The 24087-nt window shown below is 52.1% G+C and overlaps 1 protein-coding gene across 3 annotated transcripts in view; it reads right to left on the reverse strand.

The window, feature by feature from the left end:
• The window catches only part of SLC6A6 (solute carrier family 6 member 6), an 88455-nt gene that overhangs the window by 51352 nt on the left and 13016 nt on the right, over positions 1 to 24087 (reverse strand). Inside the window, exon 2 of one of the 3 annotated variants that reach the window (XM_047095061.1) lies at positions 23537 to 23574. The exons of 1 other annotated variant lie outside the window; for it this stretch is intronic. The gene's annotated coding sequence lies outside the window, so the exon portion shown is untranslated. Of the gene's footprint in view, positions 1 to 4309; positions 4316 to 23536; positions 23575 to 24087 lie in introns of those variants that run through there. One more of the 3 variants, XM_047095062.1, reaches the window with a different exon arrangement.

Below are 24087 nucleotides of genomic sequence, written 5' to 3' on the forward strand. Positions count from 1 at the left end.
AGGGCAGGGCAGGGCAGGGGGCAGGCTTGCCTGGAGATGCTGACCAGCCCGGCCTCACCGGCCCAACGGCTCCCCCGGTGAGGTCATCCAGGAAGTCTGGCATTGTTTTGCCCGGAACAAAGCTGAACAATGAGCGACCGCATTCTGGTCCTAGTGAAAGTGAATTCCGTTTGGGGAATTGTTTTTAGCATGACATCTCTGGGGACAGGGCTTGTTAATCTACCTGGGGTTCATTGTCTGCGGGCGAGTTCTCCCCTTCCCTGGTCGAGCTGGAAACCCCCCACCCCACAAAAACTCAGGTCCACCCTCAGAGACCCCTCATTTCCATTGAGAGCACCTTGCCTGGCTCATTATTAGCCCTCAACCTACGTTAAGTGTCTACCTCTCCCCGAGCTTCACAGAGGCTCCCCTTTCACAGATCAGGATGCTGAAGCTTAGGGAAGGGGAAGGTCAGGCCCAGGTCACACAGTCATGAGGCAGTAGGTCAGGATTTGACCCCAGATCCTGACTCCACACCACCCAGAGACGAGGTGACCTCTGGACAGGGACCTACCAGAACAAGTCATACCTCTGGCTCTGTGATTTGCAGAGGAAAAAGTGGGTGAGAGGGAACAGGTTTTACAGAGAACCGGCCTCTGGGACAACACTGGTGGCAGGCAGGATGTGGGCCCAATGCACAGCCACCTTGTCCTCTTCTCCTCAAAAAATGTTTACAGGTGAGAGGTCCGGGGACCGGGTCCAAATATTTTTCTTATCTCCTTAGAGGTGGCAAGCACTGACCCAAAGCCCAGAGAACCACAGGCGGTCAACAGAGAAGAACAAAAAAGAAGGCATGCAAGCTGCATGGGAGTGAGGGGGAGGGTACTAGGTGGGGGGGAGGCAGGAGGCCGAGCCAAGGGAGGGGCCGAGGGGTGGGGGCAGGATGGCCGGCGCAGCCCCCAGGCACCAGACAAGCAGGCCACTGAGTCAGGGGAAAGGGCAGTGGACCAGGGGCCAAAAGGCTGGGTCTAGTTCTAGTTCCACTGGGTCATGCAGGCCAAGTACTGCCCCTCTGCATCTCAGAAGTCCAGGGACAAAACAGAGCAAGGGTAACCCCGGCAGGCAGTGACTGCTGAGTAAGCACTTCCTGAGAACCTACCGTACTGGGTGCCAGGCACTGCTCTAGGAACTGGGGGCATGGAGGTGAGCCCTGAGGAGCTGACGTCCCAGAAGGGGAGATCAATATTTACAACCAGGACCAGCATGTAGAAGACAGCCAAGCAGGATGAGGTGTAAGGGACAGCGACACAGGAGTCAGTGAGACCCCTCCAAGGAGGTAAGGTTTCATAACGGCAGACGCTCACTGAGCTTTCAGGGACCTTTCAGGGACCTTTCAGGGACCTTCCAGGCACCGATGCATTTATTCCTCTCAGCAGCCTGGATGAAGCAATGAGGCCCAGAGAAGCGACGTCACTTGCCTAAAGGCACACAGCTGGGATCTGAACCCAGGCAATGGGTTTTGGGGTCCATGCTTTCAACTACACCGAAACTGAGGTCTGCATGGCAAACATCTGGGGAAATGGTGTTCTCAGAGCAGGGAATGGCGTGCTCCAAAGAGGGCCACACAGGGCATGGTAAAGGAAAAGAGAGAAGGCCAGTGTGAGACAGAGAACAAAGGGAAACAGGGGATAGGGTGACCTAGAGATGAGGCCATGTCCAGAGGCCAGGATTAAAAGCTGGGTTTATCCAGAGGCTGGTGGCAGCCCCTGGAGAATTTTGTGCTCAGTGGGGACTCAACCGTGTGGCTCCACAGCCCCTGCTTGTCCCTGACTGCCTGACCAACCCCTCCCTTCCACTCTGGGAGGGGATTCAAGGGCTCATGCTGGGCTTTTCCCTGTAAGCTACTACGAGTGGGGGCCTTTAGAACCTGGGTCCTTTATCCCTGACACCCCGGAGCCACCCAGCCCCCTCATCCTGTGCCAAATACCTGCAGGACTGGCTGAAGACGACTGCTGTTCTTTATGAAGAGGCATCACCCAAGGATGGGTGGCCAGAACTCCTTCCCCTTGGCCAAGGGTCACAACACCAGTGCCACAGAGAAGAAAATGTTCTTGTGAGTTGAGTCCGGACCTCAACAAGGGTGAAGCCCACGGGTTTGGGAAGAAGAGGGTCAGCCTCTGATGCTATATAATCTGAGACAAGTGACTAACCCCTGCCAAGCAGGCACTTACCTGGGGCAGTGGGGCGGAAAAGCCCCAAATGTCCCATGCTAACTGAGCACCTACTTACACTGCTGGCCCAGGGCCACTGCAGGGGGATACGAGGTCACCTCCCTGCCCTCAAGGTGCTAATGTCCAGAGACGGAGGGGAGGGACTCGTTTTGTCAAAGTAACACAAACATTATTCTGCAAGGAGGACAGGAGTCGTGCATCTGGTCAAGGGTGAATGAGAGGAGCTTCAAGGAGCAGGTGCCTGGGACACCCTCCGGGTTGGGCCCCACACAGCCTGGCTGGACCTGGACTCCTGGGGAAAGGTGAGTATCCGGGAACAGTCCAGTCTCACGGATTCTGTCGCAGCGGGCTCAGACCCCAAATGCCACTTAGGTTGATTTTGAGCATACACCGCCAGAACTAAAGCTTAGCTAAAGGAGAGAAAGCAGGGAGACAGAGGAGGGCCGCCATGGCGTCTAACGGGGGCGCTCAGGGGCCTGTTTTGGTGCACAGGGCAGTGAGTCAGCAGGCAACGGTCTCCTGGCACTGACTCACCAGCCACAGCCTGTCACTCTCCCGTCAGCTTCCCCACCACCCCAGCCCTCAGCCTGGTTTTGCCGGAAGTGGGGGTGGGGTAGGGTCTACCATGATCCTGAGGCAGGCTCTGTAGAACCCAGGATTATTTCTGGAGGCCACAAAAAAAGAGACATGAGAAACAAGAAAAGCGCAGTTTCCATTTCCGCAAACTTCCCCTTTAAAGCTATAAGAACCCTAAAGCCGCCCTCCTCTCACTGCTTGTGGAAAGCAAACAGGGCTACCTCTCCCTAGCTCTATAGAAACTGGAGAGCGACAGGATCTCAGCGACAAGGCTAGCTAAGGGCACGACAAGGCTAGCTAAGGGCACGTCTGTGGCCCAACACCCACTCAGAGCCAGCCACCTCCAACTCCCTCACCCGGGCTCGGCCGGAAGTCACATCTCCATGGAAATAGTCAAAGAACGCTCTGCGGAACAGCCTTGGGAAGTCACCTCTCTAAGCCTCAGTGTTATCGTCTGTAAGATGGGCATAATATCCCATCTACAGTGTGTGAAGACTCCTAGCTCAGTAAATGTTTGTAAACAAGGCCCCTGTTCCTCTTTTAAACACGTCTCTACTCAATGAGGAAGGACCTTCTTCCTTCCTAGCTGCACCCAAACCTCACCCTCACTTAGAAATTTAGCTCAAGGAGAGTTTGGTGCCCGAGGAACGAAGCAGCTTGAGATTTAGCAAGACAGAGGTGGCGATCAGCTAGCAATGTCTGCTGCCAGTGCCCCGGTGCCTGTGCCGTCTCGGAGCAAAGGGACTTGCTGCCTGGAATTTTCTCCGTTTATCTGGAAGTCAACTTCCGGTTGGCCTCCACCACCCACCGCCCACCTGAGATCCCCAGGGTCTCCTGAACCACACACATCTTAGGCTTTCTCACACCTCCATGCCTTGGCTCATTCTGTTCCCCTAGCCTGGCATGCTGTTCCCCAAGTATGGTACAAGCAATCCTCAGATGATCCCTTGGGACAATGGCCCTCCAATGCCTCCCTTGGGCTCCGTGGGCCACACCACCTCTGTTCCCATGCTTACCAGCCCATATCAAAATTGTCTGCTTACCCAGGGCCAGCTTCCTGACACCCAGTATGAGGCCCGGCACTATAAATATTTGTCGGATGGAACCTTTAGGGCTCACAACTCTGGGGACACTCAGCATAGGAGTAAATATCTTCTTCATTGTAGCTATGTGTAGCGGGGCGGGGGCGGGGGGGTCCTCAACTAGGGTGAGAGAGCAAACAATAGCAGATGTTTAGGACACAGGCAGGGCTGTTGACAGAGGAAGAATGGGCCATACACAGCCTCTGCTAGACAGAGGGGGTGTGTTCCCGGCATATGAGCACAATTCCCCCGCAAGTGGTCAAACCCCTGCAGAGCTTTGCCCTCTTTTGATAGATGAGCCCGAAATCTTCAGGAAATCAATTTTCGTTAAACAACGTGTTCTCTGAGCATCTTCCAAAAAGGGACTCTGAAGTGAATTCTCCTTGGTCTCCTAAAGGTTCGCCAGGTACTAGAGGATCCCAGTGGATCCTGCACGAAAACTGGGAGGCTCCAAATGGGGCCTTAGAGTAGTGGCACATGCGCATGCAAGCCCACTTTTGGGATGAGCAAACCGAGGCCCCAGACACACAGCAGATCAACAGGAGCCACCAGCCTCTTTCACAGATGCGCCATCAGAGCTCAGGGGACCTCGTTTCAAAGGAGAAAGTGAGGCCAGAAGGAGGTGGGATTATCCCAGCCCGCTCTTGTTCCAAACCCACGTGGACCGCCTCAGATCTAATTCCGTCAGGTTGGCGGCTGTTGGCACAGCAGCCGTGGCAACTTCCAGGGCTCCAAGGTGGTGCCTAAAGCAGCCAGCATTCGGCTAGAAGAAAAGCTCACCATTAAAATCCATACTAGGGATGGGGGGGGGGGCTCAAGGGAGGATGCACATTTCTCAATTATGCATACCGTCTCCCAGGGCAACCCCCAAGCACCCTCTAACCTTCTCAACCTTTCGTGCCCCCAGTGCTGTTCACCGAGAGCACCGTGTAGGGGATGTGGCGCTGCCTCCTCACGGCCAGCCACCCATGCAGTGACACAAAATGAGGCCACCTCATCCACTGGAAACTCCCTAGAGGCGTGCCCACTAGCTCAGCCAAGCCTGTTGCCAACCATGCAACAGCAACCCCCACTGCCCACCATGTCGCCCTCAGCTCGAGAACTATCACTGGTGGCTCCCAGCTGCTTGGAGAATAATCACTGTATTTCCCCATCAGGAACCCAAAGCTCCTTACACTTGACATTGCCCTTGTCCCCAGTCCCCACCTTATCTCTCCTCTGGTCCTGCCTGAGTCCCAGGACCTCCTTGTTTTCTCCATCATTATCCCATTCAATCCTGCACTTTGAGAGCCCGTGAGTTCTCTTATGTTTAGGTAGATCCCACCCACCCTGAAGACCTGGCCCGAGAGTCACCTCCTCCAGGAAGCACTTCCTGCCCACCCCACTCTTTCCCCTCGCCTCTTCTGACTTGTGTCACCACACCATGCACCTGGTTCTGGGCTCTTGCTCAGACTGTGACACCCTAGACAGAGTTCAAAGTTCTCCTTGGGAAAGCTCCGTTTCTTCATCTGTAAAGCGGGCCCCCTAATCTGTAAAACCGTCCCGTGCTGAAGTCTCTGGGCCCCTGAGCAGAGTTGCTAGAAGATCCCAGGTGCCTGAACCTCAGCACAGCCTGGGGCTCTGACTGAAAATGCAGATGCCTGGCCCCTCCCCAGACCTCCTAACTGAATCTTCAAGGATATTAGACCAACCCCCCAGAGTGAATAGTAGAACCGGGTGAGGTTAGGCATAGTGGGTGCTAACAAACTGGGAGGTGCTTGGTAACATGTAAAACAAAATCAACCGATGAAAGAGACTATTACTGGCTGATGAAACTGCATGCGAGTGTGCATAGCTGTGCACACGTGTGTGCCCATGGACTGTCGGTCTCCCCTGCCAGACTATGAGCATCTGGGGTCCGGGCCTGGCTGGCTTTCATGTCTGCCAGCCCCAGTTGAGTCCAGGGACTACCCTGTAACCATGTGCCCAGACATGGTTTGCCACGATAGTTTGCCAGAGGCTCTCCTACTCCCTTTTGCCACTGCTCCTTACAGTACTCCCGGGGGACGGGCACTTTTGTCCCCATTTTACAGATAAGAAAACTGAAGCTCAGAGATGAAACATGGTGGAGCCAAGGTTACCCAGTGAGCAAGTGACAGAATTTGAACCCAGGACAAGGCAATACTCCCTCTACTGGCTTCTTAAGTTAAAAGGCGTTTGAAAAATAAAGGTTGGGGCTGGCAGGTGGATTATCTGGGGCTCCTGGGGCAGGGAGCTGGTGGAGTAGGGGTCCTGGAGGGACAAGCACCCAGGGGGCAAAATCCAGCAGAGCAGGCCTCAGTCAGCATCTCCAAAGGGACACAGAGTGTAGGGCACATCACCTGAGACCTGGGAACCCCTCCCTGCACCTGTCACCCTGGCACAGGGGGTCACTTTTTCCCTAAAGTGGAGGCAACGGGTGGGGCCTTTCCAACAGGAGAAGCACCTGTCCCTAACATGCCAGCTCTCCAAACCCAAGGAACAACCGCAGGCAAGGACCCAGGAGACCCTGGTGAGGCCCTGGCTGGGCCAGTGGCCACTGCTTGACCAAGGCAAGACCTGCCCCTCTCTGGGCTGTGGTTTCTACCAGGTGACCAGCAGACCCTGACAGTTTGCAAGGGCGGTATCCCAACCATCCGTCCCACGCGCAGGTACACACACACACACACACACACACACACAGACACACACACACACACACACAGCCACCTCTCCTTCTGCAAAGGCAACCTGTCCACCAGAAGAAAATACACACCACAGATACACCTGTCAGCACCCCAGTTTCCTCAAATGTAGAACGAGGACAGTAGTACCTACCTCTTCGGGCTGCTGAGAGATTAAATGAGCTAATATGTACAGATGACTCTGCCAGAACAAAACATGAGCTATCAGGACAATGACCAAATGCAGGCATATTCTTCCTGAGACCAGTGACAGCCTGGACTCACAGCCAAGGTCCTGCTGGGCACGTCCTGTGTGCCAGGTCTGCTGGACACCTGACAGATCACCTCGCAGAGCCAGGACCAGGGTTCAAAAGCAGGCCGGCCAGTTCTGAGACGCGGGGCATCACCCTAACGCCCCTGCCTCCTCTTCCATTCCTCTTCCACAGTGGGGGGGAACCAGTGTCCCTGGGGGACACTCTCAGTACACTCGCTGACTAGGACGATGTAGGTCCTGTGGGCTGGTGGCTCCCTGGGGATCTGAGCACAGATGCGGAAACCTGTCACCTCCTGTCCCTAGCCTCGGAGTAGGGTCGGGAGAGCAGCTCAGGCAGCTGCCCACAGACAGGCAGAAGATGCCCAGAGGAGCCGGCGGCCAGGCCAGCACACGAGGTGGTGTCGGTACCCCTCTGGCCCACGGGCGGCGGGGGACGTGGAAGTTACAGGGCCTGGGGCCCGACCTTGAGAGCAGACAAAACGTGTGCGGCAGGCGCTGCCGGGGAAATGGGCTGCAGAGAGGACCCAACAGCCCACAGCGGAAATGCAGACCAGCTACTGGAGCAGAGTGGCCAGGCAGCCTCCCTCCTTCCTGGTAGGCACAGCTGCGGACCTTGGGCTGCAGCTACAGAAATCAGATTCCGCGACCCCCTCAACTGCCAGGGGCCTCAAAACCCCAAAGGTCCTCGCTAGAAATCCCTGGGTACCTGAGACCCCTTAAGTGGCCATCAACAAATGACAGATCAGCCCCGGACGCCAATGCCCAGTTTACAGAGGAGACTGAGGCTTGAAAAGGGAAGGGGGCTTTCCAGGAAGCTCCAAGGCTCTGCTGTGGGACCCTGGGCAGCCCTACTGGGTCTGTTTCCTCATCTGTAAAAGGTGACCAATAATGGCATCATCCTCTCAGGGCAGAGGGGTGATCACGTGAGCTGATGCAGGTAAATCACTAAGTACGGGGCCGGGTGCCCAGACAGGTGCATATTAAGATGTTGTGCGTGAGGGCAAACATTATTCATGCTGGAGCGAATCTCAGGCAACTGCCTGCTAGTAGGAAGGCAAGACCACAGCAATTATGGCAAAAAGTTTGCCAGCCCAAGAAGGATGGGCCACTCCATTCTTCAACCCCAATTGTTTTTTTGAATGTGTACTAGTTCATGAAATTCAATACCATCATCTGGTCTAATATGCCCATTTTACAGGTGGGGAAATTGAGGCCTAGGCATAAGAGCTTTGGTCTCTAGTGTTTCAACTCAGGTTCTAGGCCTCTGGTTGCCTTGCCCGCTCCTACTGTTTGGAAGCCTAGGACCAGCTTATTTGGGGAGCTCTTACCCAGACCCAGGACATGCACAAATCCCACAAAGGTCTTTGACTCCAAGAGAAGGCCCTGCCTGTTTACCCGGCAATCTACTTCCCGTCAGTCCAGGGGCCAAGAGGCTCCTTCAGGCATTGATTCTTGTTCCCACCAGGCCCCCTGAAGGACCACTCAGGTCAGAGCATCTGCTCCCTCTCCTGGGTGGACTCCCTGGACACCGTTTCCCAGGTAACTGCAGCTGTTGGGGACCTCACAGGCTTGAATCACAGAAGGCAGCTCAGGAAGGTTCTGTAAGGGGACAGAGGCCCTGTAAGCAGACAGGAACACAGGTGGACTTCCCCCAGACACTGGGAAACCGGGCTTCTCATGAAGCCTGAGAGAGTATAAAAGATGCCCAGCATGCTGGCTATGGACCTCAGAAAATCTGCTGAGGTCACAATGCCCCTTCCAACACAGCCCAGGTACCCAGAGACTGCATACTCCAGAAAAATGCCACCGATTGGGAATGTCCCTAGCAGAATTAAAGCCAGAGGAGGGTCCTTTGTCATAGAACTTACTGTCTCTCTACATCAGTGCCTGGGAAGCCCTGGGCTGTCACAGCTCAGTGGGTGCATTTTCACAGGCCATTTCAGGCCCTGAAATGCACATCCCTGCTCTTCTCGATCCTCAAATACTTCCTCCAGGAAGCCTTCCCTGACCATCCCCGCTCCATCTCCTGGCAGAACAGATTGCTCAGCTGTAATCCTAGTTTCTTCCTCCCACAGTCAGAGGATGCTCTAGGACAGAGGGTGGGCCTCCTCCCTAGAGGCAGCCAATGAGGAGGACCCGGGTGTATCATTGCCATGGCAACCTATTGTTTGAATTCCAGCTGTTCTTACGTCCTGGAAACAAAAAATAGTTGTAGCTGGCACTATGTTGGGCATTTGATACAATTCTAGCTGCTAGTAATTTTTCATTTTCTACTTTAAGTTTTGTTTAAGTTTATTTATATTTGAGAGGGAGAAAGAAAGAGAGAGAGAGAGAGAGAGAACACCAGGAAGGGGCAGAGAGAGAGGCAGGCTCAGCACCGCCACTGTGGAGCCCAATTCAGGGCTCGAACTCACGAACTGTGAGATCATGACCTGAGCTGAAGTCGGACGCTTAACTGACTGAGCCACCAAGGTGCCCCAAGTTGGTTAGTAACTTTTTAATCATGTTAAATATTTTTATTTGCTTAGATCACTTCTCACTGATTATTGCTGCTTGCTTTCCTCCTATAATCAATCCAAAGGTAATAAGACTTCATAACATTTTCGGAGACTCTCATAGAACAAGAAGCACACTCTAAACGCCTGAAAAGTATGGAAAATCCTCCAACTGCACACCAGTTCCAGAACTCCCTGGGTTGAGTGACCCTGCATATGCCCAGCTCAGCGCCTGGCACTTGGGGGCAGTACTTTCACCCAGTCCTTACCAACCACCCTATGAGATGAGGAATCTCACCCCATCTGAGGCTCAGAGAGGCACAGGCACTTCCAGAATCCTGGGTCCTCAACCGCTGGGCCCTGGGGCATCTCCTGACTAGGACCTTTGACACCAGCAAGTCCCCCTCTGCACCTGACACCAGAGGAAACTGAGGCCAACAGGAGGTGGGGATGTCATTCTGCAAATGAACCAGCTAGGATTAGGATCCGAGTCTCCCAAGGGGGCCCCTATCACGGGTACTGGGCCAGTCTCAATTCCAAAAGTGCACTAACAGGGGCGCCTGGGTGGCTTAGGCAGTTGAGTGTCTGACTCTTGATTTCAGCTCAGGTCATGATCTCACGGTTCTTGAGTTTGAGCCCCGCGTCGGGCTCCATGCTGACAGCGCAGAGCCTGCTTGTGATTCTCTCTCTTCCCCTCTCCCTGCCCCTGCCCTGCTCTCCCTCTCTCTCCCAATCTCTCTCTCTCTCTGAATAAACAAATATATTTTTTAAAAATGGCAGTAACAAAAACATCCACATCGCTGAGGCTTTGTGCTAAATGCTTTACAAGGACCTTCCCATTTAATTATGTATACGTGCTGGGATGACTAAATACTGGCCCCCTCGGGCCAGGAAGAACTGTTAACCATTTCAATTCATACTACCTAGAGCAATTAGGTGGCTAAAACCTGCGGGTGTGGCTAATAATAAGTGGATGGAGGAAAAGGACGGAGTCCAAAGAGCATCATCCCTGCCCCCACCTCCTCTGAGCTCCTCTCACCCTGACCCTCCTGCAGTGTCCCATCCCCTGCAGCAGCCCAGGACTTAATCAGCTTATTCACCCTTTAGATGGCCTGGCCGATCAGAAAAAGTCTCCTTTTACTCCTCGGGGACAAGGATAGCTGAGATTTAGGCCACAACTATAAATAGTCAAGAAATCCGTCCTTTTTAATTGACTCATCTATTTATTTGGTCAATCGGTTCCTGCTGACCCCCAGATGGCTGAGTTCTACATAATTCCACCCTCGTGCTGTCCGTGGAGAGGAGGGACCCCCCTGGCCTCTCTAGCTTTGTTCTCCGAATTCCCCAACAGGCACTGCCCGCCGCAAGACCCTGTTCCCCACATACGCTCTGCCTAGTTCCACTTTTGCCTGTGCTGCATCACCTTAAAAGATTTTAGTTGGAACCTAAGTCTGTTACTTGTCAGCTGTAAGCGGTGACCTCAGGAATGTCACTTCCCCTTGGGGCCTCAATTGCACCATCTGTAAAATGGGCCGTCTGGAATTACACAACGGAAGGTAGGAGGAAGTGCACGATTGGATTTGCTCTCAGGAGAAACGGCCTGCCCCAGGATGCGGAAGACCAGCCACCTTTCACTTCAAGCTGTTCATCAGTAACACGGACTCCGCCCCTCCTTAGCACCCTGCAACTAAGTGCAGGGAGAGGCAGCAACAAGCCGCAGGGGCCAAAACCAAACAAACAGTTCCTCGTCCAGTGTTCTGTGTCAAATGGGCAGCCGAGTCTGCTCACCGCCAACCCTTCCCAAGGCATTTCACGTGCTCCCCAAACCACGTGAGTCGTCAAAACTAGGTTAGACATCTCGTTAGAGTGGGTTTCCTCTTGGGACCTCTGGCAGCGCCTGCAATCCTCCCGCAGCCCTGTTTGGGCGAGGGCTGGGCTGGGCTGTTTGTTTTCCTGAGCAGTGGTCAAAACAACTCCATAGTCACTACCTTTGAGGGGGCACCTGGCAGCAGTACGTAAGGACTTCTGGTCCCAGGCTGGCTCCCCAAAGTGAATCAAGGCCAACCACTCGGCGGGGCGTTCAGGGTCACCAGCCGAGACCTCCCATCCAGCTCCTCTCCCCTGCCCTCTGCCCCAGAGCGAGACACCGCAGCCAAGCCCCAGCCAAGCCCAGCTACTTGCAGCATCTGGAGAGGCTTCCGGCTTTCCCTTTTCAGGGCCGGTGATGCCTTTCCTGTCTAGCGCCTGCCTGGCATGCTTTTGTCATTGGAGGCCTCTGGGCAAGTTTTTTGAACTCTGTTGCCCAAAGCATCTTCCAGAGACCCCACCAACCACAGCCAACTTGTGTCCTCACTGGCCTGGTGGTTCCCAGGCTGGGCAGAGTGAGGCTCGGCTCTGGGTCTCCAGGGCACAGCCAGGGCCCGCACTGCGGGAGAAGTCCAGAAGTCTCTTGATGACTGAACGAACAGACTTTCAATTCTCGGGTTTCAGATGCTTACAGGTTTTCCCCAAACTTCCCCTGACATCAAAGATTCTTGTCTGGGCCTTTCCCCCACTCAGTGGGGCTGGAAGGGGTTTGAAAATATAAGAATTTCTCAAATGGACCATAAATGTCAAAAGGAAAACACAAGGTCTGCCCCGCCGTGACCTCATGGAGTTGGGAGCTACCGTTATCTACGTGAGATGATGCAGGGCAACAGAGCCTGTGATGATCACTTCCCAGCGTGTTCCATGAAACCATCATGCCACAGGCCTGGCATGATGTATGCCAACTGTCCCTCGGTAAGACAGAAAGAGAAAGCTCACACTCAATTTTCATGTAATTTATAGGTTCACATGTATCTCACTAGATTGTAAGATTCTAAAAAATGGACGCTGTGTCTTTATATTTGTGTCACTAGCTCTGTCACATAGCTTATGGATATGAAATACAATCAATTTGTTTAATGTTTATTTTTAAGAGAGAGAGGGAGGGAGCACAAGTAGGGGAAGAATAGAGAAGGCGGGGGTGAGGGGGGTTGGCGGGGGACAGAGGATCTGAAGTGGGTTCTGTGCGGACAGCAGAGAGCCCGATGCAGGGCTGGAACTCACAAACCACGAGATTGTGACCTGAGCCGAAGTCAGACGCTTAACCAACTGAGCCTCTCAGGTGCCCCATAAAATTAATTTTTTAAGGAAGTTGGGGGTGGCCTTTCTCCCCAGAAGCACGCCGCATGCCCAGTCTGCAGCCACAAAGCTTTCAGGCCCGGCCACATGGGGATCAGCTGGGATCCCATACGAGGCCAGAGATGTATGGGAGTCAGTACCTAGAAGCCGCCTCGGCCCCAGGGGCCTTCCAGAACTGCCGCTTTTCTAGTTTTGTTTCTTTTCGGATGAGACATTCCTGGGTGTCTGGACTATTTAATGTGACTAAGTCACCCCTGAAAGCACTTCAATACGACCATTTAAAATTAATAACACACATTCATAAGACCTATTTGCGTCAAGCTTTTCGATATACCAAACTACTTTCTCCTCGTCACCAGTTAGCCTGGTGGGCACACGGTCCCCCTTTTACAGGTGGGGCAACTGAAGCCCTGGCAGGTGGGACTGGCCAGAGGTCACACAGCCAGGAAGCTGCAGACCAGGGCCACAGGGTGGTTACGGGAGGAGTGCAGGCACTAGGTCTCAAGGTGCCGTGTGACCTTGGGCACGTCAGTGCACTTCTCTGAGCCTCAGAAGGCTCATCACAAGGACGGACGGACAGGAGGGTGGAGGCAGACGGCTGCGGGAGAAGTGGCCCGCTTCTCTCCTCCACCCAGAGACAAGACCTGGTTACGCACACGGACTGCATTCTGGAACCCCTGTTCCACTTTGCAACCAAAGTGTTTTTGTGATCTTCCTTCCGGCCTTGTTCCTCATTCTATCCCCACTGCCCAGCACTCTGCCTGGTATACAGCAGGTGTTCCACGAATGCTCACCATGTGAATGAACAGATGAATCCTAAGTAAGCGACTCTACTCATTCAGCTGTGAGATCCTCACAGGACAGGAGAAGGTCTGGAGGGAATAGTCCAGAAGAGAGCAGCAGGGTCCCACTGGGCAGCACCCTGTGGAAGGAGGGCAGGGCGGGCAGCCCAGGCCTGGACTAGAAGCGCACCATTCCTGTCTCCTACTCTGTCTGTGTGGCTGCAGCAACATCCCCAGGCACCCCTCCAACCCCGGCTTTTCCACCCGTGAAACAGAGAACATCAGGACTTTGACACAGGTCTCATGGCTCAGATGAGGAAACGACTGTAAAGTTCTGGGGTGTCACTGGGGCCCAGTAAGCATCTCCACGTCAAAACCAGACCTCGTAAGTCCACCGGGCTGACCCTTCGGGTGCCTGGATGAGGACGCAGATGCCCAAGGCGGCAACGTCTCAGAGACTCACCGCCAAGAGGGCCAGGGCTGGGGCGAGAGCAGCTGCAACCAGCTCACGGGGACCGTCTGCAACTTCAAGCAGCGGTTCAACCCAGTTTGCCGGAACGGCCTGAATCAATGACGTTGCAGAGGTAAGACTGCCGGGTCGACAGAGACCGCAGAGACGACATCCTTCGCTAAGAACATGACTCACCGTATATCTGAATTTCTACTTCAACTGGACGCCCAGTATTTTATCTAGCAACCTTATTCAGAGTGTCTGGAGGGATCCCTGTTATCACCACCACCCTCCTCCCTGCCCCCAGAATCCAGCATAAAATGTGACACCCAGGAAATAAAAGGGATCAAATACTTGGGCCGTCTGGACTGAAAACTTCAACCCGAGTACAAATGAAATACCCTGGGACTGTAAGGGTCACATCCTCCCACAGGAATGTTCCTTTCTTTCTTCCCACTCAGAGGAAGCTTCTCACCTGGTACCTGCTCCTCTCACCTCTTCCCTGTTTCCATAGTTTTTCTAGGGCAGGTGTCTGATCCCAAAGATGTCCTATAGTCCTTACCTCACAGATGCCCTGAATACCACATCCACCTATCCTGATCTCCCGACAGACATTCCTAATCGATCATGGCATCCTTCCCACAGATCAGGAGCCAGCCTTACAGTCCTTATTAAAACATGGCCTTGGGCGGGGCGGGGGAGGGGGGCTCTGTGGCTCAGTTGGTTGAGCGTCCGACTTTGGGTCAGGTCATGATCTCATGGTTTGTGGGCTCAGGCTCCACATCGGGCTCTGTGCTGACAGCTCAGAGCCTGGAGTCTGCTTCGGATTCTGTGTCCCCTCTCTCTGCACCTCCCCCCCCCCCACCATGCTCGTGCTCTGTCTCTTTCCCTCTCAAAAATAAACATTAAAAAAAATTAAAAACAAACAAGCATGGTTTCTCTCTCGGCCTCAGCAACCTAATAGACAAGAGAAAGCTCTCACGGGGTGCCTGGATGGGTCAGTCCATTGAGCATCTGACTTGATTTTAGCTCAGGTCATGATCTCGAGGTTGGTAGGTTTGAGCCCCATGTCAGGCTCTGCACTATTAGCATGGAGCCTGCTTGGGATTCTCTCTCTCCTCCTCCCCTACTCTCTCTCAAAATAAATAAACTTAAAAAAAGGGGCACCTGGGTGGCTCAGTTGGTTGAGCGGCCGACTTTGGCTCAGGTCATGATCTCGTGATCCGTGAGTTCGAGCCCCATGTCGGGCTCTGTGCTGACAGCTCAGAGCCTGGAGCCTGTTTCAGATTCTGTGTATCCCTCTCTCTGACCCTCCCCCGTTCATGCTCTGTCTCTCTCTCTGTCTCAAAAATAAATAAACGTTAAAAAAAAAAAAAAGATTCTCTCCCTCCCTCCCTCTACCCCTCCCCCCCCAATTGCACGCCCTCTCTCTAAAATAAAAAAAAATTAAAATTAAAATTAAAAAAACAAAAAAACAAGGAAAGCTCTCATGTTGGGGACACGGTCGGGACAGGCAGGAAACCAAGAAAAGACTAGGAAGGAATCAAACAGAAGGCCACAGGAGAACTCGACCTGAAAACAAATCAGAACGATGACCCCCTCACTGTGGCAAGAGGTAGGGAGGGAGGCATGGCCTGGTCACAACACAGCAGAGCAGATGGGGCCCACAGAGCAAGAGCTCAGGGGTGATGAAAGGAATGTGGAGAAATCTGGGGGTCAGAGAACACGTGTGCAACGTCATGTGGGAGCTAAGCTGGGCTGGGATGAGGAGCAGGGGAGCCATTCAAAACTGCCTCCGGCAGGGGGGCCCTGGGGGGGCTCGGTGGGTTAAGAGTCAGACTTCAGCTCAGGTCATGATCTCATGGTTCCTGAGTTGAGCATCGGGCTCTCTGCTGTCAGTGCAGAGCCTGCTTCAGATCCTCTGTGTCCCCCTCTCCGCCCCTCCCCGACTCAAGCGTCTGCCCCACCTCTCAAAAAAATAAGTATTAAAAAAAACCCAACAAACTCTGCCTCTGGCTACTCCTAGGGATGAAGGCTTAGGCATAGGGGTGAAAAACCTATTATGCAAAAGCCACTACAGACGGTGTGCCACCAAGCTGCCAGGCTGGGGGTAGGGGCCAGCCGTTAAGCACGCGGTAGACCCTACGGGGCATGCGCACCGATGTCTGCTTTATAGAGATCACCCAGCCTAGGGAAGGAGACCATCACAGTAGGCACTGGCTCCTAAATGGCAGAGCTGAGATTCATGTCCAAAGCTGGGCACTGCTATCCCACGAGCTCCCCGGGAAAATGATTCCGGACCCTTGTTCTACGCATGAGGAAAAAGAGGGCCCAGAGAAGGCAAGTGACTCGTCCAAGGTCCCCCAGCAAGTTGGCAGGGACATGGGTAGATAAAGGTGGTGCCACAGGGAACCCTTTGGGAGGCTGGGTCTGAATACTGACTCAGGGCACCCTCCTTCAGGGGTGCCTCAGGGAGCCAGCCCCTCCCAACCCGAGGCTGTCTGCAGCCTTAGGAATCCAGGAGGCTCCAGCTTTTGGGAGCCTGGGTTTCTGGACTTCTTATCTGCAGGCTGAGAACAGACTAACAAATGGGAATACCTCCCAGAAACCCCACTCAGGTTTCACGTCGGCGGGCAGCTCTGCTCTCTGAAATGCCCTGCCAGTTTCTGGAAAAAACAAACAAAAAACTGTGATACTGAGATTTTTAATAAATATATATATTTGGTCTTGCCCCCCCAAAGCCGGCAGAGCTCCTAAAATCCTTGTAATTTCCCAAGTGAGGAAAGTGATAAAGGTGTCTTTTGTTATGTTAACGAGTGATTCTAGAAAGTACCTAAGGATGGGGGCTGGTTGCTAGGAGAATCCAAGGAGGGATGAGGGGGTTGGAAGTTTCAGTCCCCACCCCCTGACCTCCACGGAAAGGACAGGGGCTGGAGATAGAGTTCAATCACCAAACGGCCAATGATTTAATCCATCGCGCTTAAGTAATGAAGCCTCCATAAAAATTTATTTTTATTTTATTTTGTTTTATTTCTTGAAGCCTCCATAAAAATTTAAAAGGACGGGGTTCGGAGAGCTTCCAGACTGGTGAACACATGGAGAGTTGGGGAGAGAGGCACTGGAGAGAGCATGGAAACTCGGCGCCCCTTCCCCAGATACTGCCCCACGCGTCTCTTCCATGTGCCCGTTTGGCTGTTGCTGAGTTATGTCCTTTAATAAACAGGCCGCTAATCTGGTCAATAAAATGTTTCTCTGGGTTCTGCGAGCAAATTAATCAAACCCAAGGAGGAGGTTGTAGGAACCTCCGATTTATAGCCAGTTGGTCGAAAGCACAGGTATAGGTGGGAGTGGGGGCGGGGGCGGCCTGGGAGGACTGAATCATTAACCTGCAGAATCTGAAGCTGTCTCCAGGGAGATAGTGTCAGAAGCCAGTTTAAAGGCAGGACCTCCAGCAAGTGCTGGAGAATCACTCGGTGGTGTGGGGGGAAAAATCCCCACATGTTAGAATCATAACATCTCTCCTTGAAAAAACCCTCATCTGACCCCAGTTGGTGCTAAGAGAGCCAAGACAGGGAAATAAACCAAGGAATCCTCTCTCCCTCCACCTGAGGCCCAAGCTTTCCCAGCATAGGTGAGGCCCAAAGAGGAGGCTCCTGCTCACCCTGGTGGTCCAGAGGCCCCAGCTCCCAGCAGCTGCTGTGTGGGACCGACTATAAGCCAAAGACGTGGCTCCCTGTCCTGACACATGGCTGACCTCGAGGTGGCCATTGCCTTCTTGAGCCTCAAATTTCTCACCTGTTACACGGGGACAGTAATAACTACGCTATAAAATAATGCAAGTATTACAGATGGAAAACCTTTCTGAGCACAGCAAAGGGCTGCACCTACTATTATTGCCTGTATATGCCTACGTGCAGTCACTGTGCTAAGAACTTTCATAGTTTCTCTTCCGTGATCTTCCAACCAGAAAGGAGAGCCTCTACATCATTCTACATCAGGTCTATTTTGAGAGGACTCTAGGCCCCAGAGAGGTTAAGTGACATGCCCTGGGTCACACAGCAAGGTCGAGGCCAAATTGCATTTACACCCAGAGTCACTGGACACCTGAACTGAGGTCTTAACCACACCTCCCCTCTCTCTTTTTAAAAAAAAAAAATTTTTTTTAACGTTTATTTATTTTTGAGACACAGAGAGATAGAGCATGAACGGGGTGGGTCAGAGAGAAAGGGAGACACAGAATCTGAAACAGGCTCCAGGCTCTGAGCTGTCAGTACAGAGCCCGACGCGGGGCTCGAACCCACGAACTGCGAGATCGTGACCTGAGCTGAAGTCGGACACTTAGCCGACTGAGCCACCCAGGAGCCCCATACCTCCCCTCTCTCTAAAGTGTATATTGATCAACCTCTGAGTCTGGTCCAGTATTCATAGCATACCTTGTTTATTGAATTTTTCTTTTCTTCCCCAACAGAGGAAGGCTCACACGCTGAAGCTGTTTCTCTGGGATGAGTTGTTTTAAATCCACTGCTCCCTAAAGGCCTGAAGGCAGCGGCTCCCCAGGGAGGGGGAACCGCTCCCTCCTGATGCCTCTGCGCTGTCACCGCTGATAGGCAAAGGCTTAAATTGGGGCAATCTCTCAGCGTCAATGATGCGGCAACATGTGCCCAGCACTGTAAAAATGCACCCCCAGCTTAGGATAGCAATTCCAATTTTCTGAAACAGACCAATGTGTAAAGATGCCCACTCAGAGATGTTCACTGCCTTCGGTTTGGCAAGATGAAAACAGTTCTAGAGATTGGTTGCCCAACAATGTGAATATACTGAACACTACTATACTGTAGACGTAAAAATGGTTAAGATGGTTAATTTTATGTTATGTATATTTTACCACAATTAAAAATAGAAAGAAAAAAAAAGATGTTCACAGCAGAGTGGTTTACATGAAAGAGAAACTACAAACGGCCAATCTCTCATCACTAGGGGATTAATTAAATAAATGATGGTTTCCTCAAACAAATCAGAACAAATTAAGAAAGGGGGGGGTCAGCAAACCTCAGCTCCTGGGCCAAATCTAGCAGGTTACTTTTTGTAAATAAAGTTTTATTAGCATAGAACTACACCTGCTCATTTGCATATCGTCTAAGACTGCATTCTGGCTACAACCGCAGAGGCGGGACAAACTCCACTGAGATCAGTGGAGGCAAAACCACATGGCCCCGAAGCCCAAAATACATCCGATCTAACCCTTTGAAAAAAAACCCTGCTGACCCTGACTTAGAAGACCAAAGACCCAGAAAAACGCTTAGAAATATGTTAAGGGGCGGGGGCGGGAAGTTGGCTCCCAAACATTGCTACACTGTGAATTCAACTTGAAAAGGAAACATTTAAATAATGTATATTTACCCACACGTTTATAAATGCACTGTTAGATGGTTATGTTTGGATGGCGGGAACAGAGATAAATTACATTTTCTTCTTTTGACTCCTCTGTGCTCTCCAAATTTTCTGTATTAAAAATACATTACTGAGGCGCCTGGGTGGCTCAGTGGGCTCAGTGGGTCTGACTCCTGATTTCAGCTCAAGGACTTGAGATTGAGCCCCAGAGTCACGCTCCCTGCTGGGTGTGAAGCTTGCGTAAGGTTGTCTCTCCCCTTCTGCCCCTCACCCCTGCTCACAAGCTCGAGCATGCGCCCGTGTGTGCTCTCTCTCTAAAATAGAAAAAAAAGGGGGGTGGGGCACATGGGTGGCTCAGAGTGTTGAGCGTCCTGCTTCGGCTCAGGTCATGATCTCACAGTTCATGGGTTCAAGCCCCGCGTCGGGCTCTGTGCTGACAGCTCGGAGCCTGGAGCCTGCTTCAGATTCTGTGTCTCCCTCTCTCTCTGCCCCTCCCTTGCTCGCAGTCTGTCTTTCTCGGTCTCTCAAAAAAATTTAAAAAATTAAAATAAAAACAAAAACTTGGGTCACCTGGGTGGCTCAGTCGGTTAAACATCCAACTCCCGCTAAAGTCATGAACTCATGGTTTCTGAGTTCGAGCCCCACATCGGGCTCACCACTGTCAGTGCAGAGGCTGCTTCAGATCCTCTGTCCCCCTCTCTCTCTCTGCCCTTCCCCCACTCACGCTTGCTCTCTCAAAAAAAAAAAAAAAGAATTCTCTCTCTCTCTGTTCCTCTCCCCTGCTCCTGTATTTGCTCTCTCTTAAAGTAAAAGATAAAATAAAATTAAATTAAATTAAATTAAATTAAATTAAATTAAATTAAGTTAAATTAAAAAATAAAATAAACAAGATTCTCTCTCTCCCTCTGCCCGTCAGCCCTGCTCATGTGCCTTCTCTCTCTCTCCTAGAAGAAATGATAATTATGTGGCCCAATAGAATGGCTAATGTAAAGTGACAAACATGTTGCAGTATAAATGTATCAAATCAAAATGTTTTAACACCTTAAAACTTATAGAATGTTGTGGGGCACCTGGGTGGCTCATCTGGTTAAGTCCGATTTCGGCTCAGGTCATGATCTCACGGTTTGTGCGTTTAAGCCCCGTGTCTGGCTCTGTGCTGACAGCTCAGAGACTGGAGCCTGTTTAGGATTCTGTGTCTCCCTCCCTTCCTCTGCCCCTCCCTAGCTCATGCTCTGTGTCTCTCTCTCTCTCTAAAAACAAATAAACATTCAAAAAAAAAAAAAAAACCTTACAGAATGTTGTATGTCACATATATCTCAACTTTTTAAAAATGTGTCACTTTTATAATCAGGACAAACAGTGAATACCATTTTCTCACTGCCTGGGCCCCTCCAGGGAGGGGGTGATGAGGGGTCACAGGTCTGCTGGAGTTTACAACCTGGAGGGGTGGGGGGGGAGGGGACGGGGTGAGGGAGAAAGCCCTCTGGGAATTCTTATGGCAAGCCCAGAGAGGATTCCCCTCCGGCTAAGGTTACCACAGACACCCCCAAGGGTGGATCGGATTTTCAGCTGAGGCAGGTTAAGGGCGGGTGGCTCCTGGGGATCTGTCCAGGGAGCTGAAATTAGAACATGTACTAGGGTGCTTGGGACTGACTGTTAGGCCTGTAGACTTCAAACCTCCACTGTGACGACAAAGGGGTCATCACAGGAAAGGCTGCCTGTCTTTCCAATCCTCTTGGGGGCATTTATGGCTCCATTTTACAGGTGGGGAAGCTGAGGCTCTGAGGAGTTCAGGGACTCCCCTCCCGAGGTCACACAGCTGGCAAAGGACCGAGACAGGATTTGGATCCAGGACTATCTGACTCTCCAGCTCCACGGACTTTCCACCAGATGGGTGGTGTCTGTCAGGAATGATTTTTTTTGGCCGGCTCCTTAATAACTCAGAGTCTGCTGAACAACTGAAAATCCTCCATACCTCAATCATCTCCCAGCCGTGCACACCCTGTGAGGGGCTAGTGAGTAGTGATTATCACCCGTCCTCAGATGGGAACCTGGAGGCCTCAGGGAGGAGAGCCACACACCTTCGTGCCCGGTGGGGCTCCAGCTTCAGAGATGACAGTTTCTGTTCCCTGACAACACCCTCCCTCCAGATCCTGCTGCCTGCCATGTCAGATGGCCAACGAGCCCTTCCACAAAGAGAAAACTTAGAGGGCAGCGTGGAGGAGGTGTCACACAGACCTGAGAGCAAACCCGCTTCTCAGCCTCCACTGGCTCTCCTGTGAAATGGGTTCCCACCAAGTGTGGATGGATCAGCAAACCTCGGAGGAGAGGAACGGTGACCCTTTGTTGCCTATAAAGCCACCAGACCAGATGGGGGCTGGGCCCCTTGCACAAGACTCTTTATCTGGAAGCAGAACTCAAACTCCAGCTTTGTAGCCACAGGCATCTGGCTTCCAGGCTGCCCCAGGGCTACTCATTAACCAGTGCAAGGCCTTGGGAAGGGACCAGACTGGGAGTCGGCTTCAAGCCCAGTGGGGAGGGGAGAGCAGTGCTGGATGGTGTGGATACCGGGGTCAAAAACCCGGGGTTCAAATCCTTCCTAGCTGTGTGACCTTGGGGGGGGGGGGAGTCAATTCACCTCTCTGCACCTCAGTTTCTGGATCTGTACAATGGAGCTAATTATCTAACTCATGAGGGTTACTTTGAAGACTGCAGGAGTCTATAAAGTGCCTAGCAGTACCTGATACAGAGTAAATGTCCAGCAAATGTATCTGTCATTTTTACAAAAAGAACAACAACATCCACATCCTAAGACCGTTGTAGGATAAAATGAGCTCCTATGCGTTAAACCTCTCGATGCCATATCGAGCATGCTGTTAAAGGGTTCAATAAATGTTCACGATAATTCTTATTGACGTTTGTGACAAATATGGCAATGACTCTGGAGGCTGACATGGATGGGAACGTTTCCATTCCCACTCAGCAGCTGGCCAGGGAGGTGTCCTGAGCCCCCAGAGATACACCTGCCTGATTTTCCATGTCTGATGTCACAGCATAAAGAACAAGTCTCCAGAAGGTGAGGTGGCCTAGAGGGGGGTGGGGAGTGGATTACAGGGATGGAATAAGGTCTACCACGGGCAGCGGTGGGCCAGGGTCCTCAGGATCTTTCTCCTAGTCCTGGCTTCCTAGGGGACCCCAAATCTGCCAAACTCCAACTCGGGACCAGTGGGAGCTTGGCCAGGGCACTACCTTCCTCCCCTCCCCCCCTTCCACCCCCAAGAGAAATTTCTGCCCAAGAAGCCGGGGTGTTCAAATTCCAGAGCAGAGTCTACCAATGGGCCATGAAATCAACTTAAAGGGTCAGGACTATCATTTTTATAAAAGAGAACGGAATACAACAGAGCCCTAAAGAGGGTGAGGATGTGAGTTATCCATGAGGCTGGTTTCACTTTCATCTGTGTGTGTACATGGGAGCTCAGTGGCATCCTGCTGTAAATCTATTTCTTACTGAATGCCATAATGAAAAAGCTTTGAAAGCCCCAATAGTAAGGATGTTTTAAACCAAGGTAAAGAAGTCATCTGCAGGAAAGTCAGGTTCCTGCCCCATTAAACCCCTTTTAAAAACACTGTGATCCTGAACTGGGGGGGGGGTGGGGGTGCGGGGGGGGGCAGCTTCTGTAAATATGAGATAGTCAGCAAAATGTCATTAAGGTCTGTAGATTAGATAACAGAATTGTGTCAATGTTAAATGTCCTGGGGTTGATAATTGCATGTGCTTATATAAGAGAATGAGTGGCCTTGCTCTTACGAAATACATATGAAGTATTAGGGGTAAAGGGGCATCATGCCTGCAATTTATTTCCTAATGAGTCGCAAAAAAAAAAAAAAAGAATATTAACGTGACTATTTTTATAGCATATATATAGAGATGAAGCAAACATAGCAAATATTAACAATGGGAAAATCTAAGTGAAAGGTATACAGGAGGTCACCGTATTATCCTTGCAACTTTTCTGAGGGTTTCCAATTTTATAAAAATAAAAAGTTTGATGAAGAGACAGTCGGGACACCAGCCCCAAGTCCTGGAGCATCCTAGCTGTGCTGGGAGCCAAGCATCTCACCCTTTTACATGTGCCCGACCCCAATCCTCAGAATTCCCCATTACCACTCGCTGGCAGAGCCAGGAATGGGGTCCAGGCCAGACTCCAAAATCAGTGCTCAGCATCTATAGGGCTACCTCCCTGGCACAGTAGGCATGCAGGCGGCCAACCTGGGCCATAAACCCACAGCCCGGAGGTGACGCGTGGACGAGGTCCTGGAGCCCTAGGGGTTCTGTTTCCTTCTCCTAGAGCCCGGAGAAGACACTGAGATCCTGAGTGCCCCATGTCGGTTAGACACCAATGCCATGAGAAGGTCAAAGGCCACTTACGTTTTGGAGGCTCCTCGGAAAGGGCTGTTGTTCTGGACCTATTACAAGAGGAAGCAAAGAAGGAAAGAAGAGAAGATCTGGTCAGGTTGTGGCTTACACGAGACCCAGAGCCTTCTTCCATGTGTGACCAACTCATACATGCTGGGAGGGGCCAGATCAACAGCCAGTGGGGCCAGGGCTGGGAAAATCAGGGGCTCAGACACTCATGCATACACACACATGCTCGCTCGCTCTCTCTCTCTCTCTCTCTCTCTCTCACACACACACACACACACACACACACACACACGTCTCCTGGATGCGGGGCCCTTCAAACTGTCAGCAGCAAGAGCCACTGGGGCCCTGTCCCTACCCAGCAGCCTACATCCCTGGGAGCCCCGGGCCTAGCCATGGGCCCAGCTCTGTGAATGGCTGTTCCCTGTGAGCACAGAGACATGATAAGGCAAGACAGAGGGGCTGAGGAGGCCCTGGGGGCCCCAGATTCTTGGGAGAATACGGTAACTCATCGACTGGCTAGAGCCTCCGAGAATCATGGTGCCAAGGAAATCTGA

This window comes from Lynx rufus, unplaced genomic scaffold (genome assembly GCF_022079265.1).
Source record: "Lynx rufus isolate CCGP_SWC_20201006 ecotype Redwood Valley unplaced genomic scaffold, mLynRuf1.p SCAF_4, whole genome shotgun sequence".
NCBI classification, from domain to species: Eukaryota; Metazoa; Chordata; class Mammalia; order Carnivora; family Felidae; genus Lynx; species Lynx rufus.